The sequence below is a fragment of the Orycteropus afer genome, unplaced genomic scaffold (assembly GCF_000298275.1).
Source record: "Orycteropus afer afer isolate SDZICR_OR568_19922 unplaced genomic scaffold, OryAfe1.0 scaffold00366, whole genome shotgun sequence".
NCBI lineage: Eukaryota > Metazoa > Chordata > Mammalia > Tubulidentata > Orycteropodidae > Orycteropus > Orycteropus afer.
In genome coordinates, this window is record NW_006921953.1 from 464808 (window position 1) to 466963 (window position 2156).

The window sequence follows — 2156 nt, forward strand, 5'->3', positions numbered from 1 at the left end:
GCTCCCTGGTACCCCTAAACCTAAACCAAACCTGTTGCCAACTCACAGTGACTCTATGGAACAGAGTGAAATGCCCCATAAGGTTTCCAAGGCTGTAATCTGTGGAAGCATATTGCCACATCTTTGTCCTGGGGAGCAGCTGGTGGGTTCAAATGGCCAATCTGTCAGTTAATAGCTAAGTGCTTACCCAATACACCATCAAGGTTCCTTCCTGGAACCCCTAGCACCCCTAAAACAAAACCAAACCCAATGAGTTGATTCCAACTCACAGTGACCTGATGTGTGCAGGGTAAAGCTGCCCTCCATAGGTCTATGACTTCCAGAAACAGATGGCCAGAACTTTCATTCAAGGTGCCACTGGGTGGGTTCAAACCACTAACCTTTTGGTTAGTAGCTCAGAACTTAACCATTTGTGCCACCCAGGGACTCTCCCTAACACCCTAACACTAAACCAAATTCATTGCTTTTCAGGGTTGGTTTTTTTTTTTTTTTTTTTTTTTCTATGACCTTAATAGGTGCTCTGGTGGCTTAGTGCCTAAGGCATTTGACTGCTAACCAGAACGCTGGTGGTTCAAACCCACCAGCCACTCCTCAGAAGGAAGGTTGGACAATCAACTTCCATAGTGATTACTGCCTCGGAAACCCAAGGACAGGTCACTATGAGTCATGTCCGACACCACAGCAGTGAGTTTGGTTTGTTTTTTGGATGACCTTAATGGAAGCCGGGTCTTTCTTCTGAGATACCTCTGGGTAGGTTTGAACCACCAACCTTTTGTTCAGTAGCCCAGTGCTTAACCATCTAAGCCACTTAAGGACTATCTCTACATGCCAGCCAGGCTGTTTTTCCTCTGCTTTCTTGTACAGTTTGAGCTAATCCATGGTTCCTGGGGGCCCATCCCTGCCCCAGGGGCATCTTTCAGGGTACCCAGAGGGAGCTCCCCCCATGCCTGTGGTGAGGCTTTTTTTTGGGAGGGGTTGAGGCCCTACTGCCCATTGCCACCCTTCTTCCTCCCCTACCCCTCCTTCCCTGTGCCCAGCCAGGCGGTGTACATCCTCATTAGCATGGTTCAGTGGCCAGCACTGGTAATTGATCTCCCTCCAGCCCAGTGTGGACAGCAGCTAATAGGGATGAATGGGGCGGGAGGTGCCGCTGAGGGACACTCACCCAGAGGCCAACACAGGGTGCAGAGGCAGCTGGAGATGATTCAGCTGAAGAGCCTGCTGCTGCCTCTGCTCAGCACGCCCAGGGCTGCCATCCTGTCCCCAGCCTGGCCCCTGGGGTGGAATGGGCAGACAGGTAGGAGGAATTCTGCTGTTCACTAGCGTGGGGACAGCTCTGGGAGCAGGGACCAGTCCAGGAGATGGGATTTGAGTTCCAGAATGACATTTCAGGAAGGCTACAGGCATTGGTGGTGTAGTGTCTAAGGCATTTGACTGCTAACCAGAAGGCTCGCGGTTCAAACCCACCAGCCACTCCTTGGAAGGAAGACTGGGCAATCTACTTCCATAGATACCACCGCCTTGGAAACCCAAGGAGGGGTCACTATGAGTTGAATTGACTCAACGGCAATGAGGTTTTTTTTTTTTTTTTTTTTTTTTTTTTTACAGGCATGGGCCCCAAGGTAAGACAAGAAGTACCCTTGATTTGTCATGAATGTGAGGGAAGGAGGAAGATATTTCAAAGTCAGGGGCAGACCAGTCACAAAGAGCTCAATAAGATTCCATCATTCAGTTAATCCACAGATATTCATACAGTGCTTACTGTGTGCCAGGCACTGGGCTAGGCTTGGGTAGATAAGAAGTAACCAAGACAGTCAAGGTCTCTTTCCATGGATGGTGAGAGATAGATAATAAATAGGAAAATAAATATTATAGTCATACAACAAAAGCAACCAGTGACCATCAAGTCGATTCCAACTTATGGTGACCTCGTGGGTGTCAGAGTAGAACCATGCTCCAGAGGGTTTTCAATGATTGATTAAATGATGATAAATGCTCAGAAGAGAATAAACAGGGTGACTGGATGGGGCCAGTGAGCCAAGACCTGAATGGTGAGAATGAAAGAGATTCCAGGCAAAGGGAGCTGGCAAAGGCCCTGTGGTGGGAACGAGCTTAGGGTGTTTGAGGAAAAGGAGGCTAGTGTGGCTGGGGAGCTC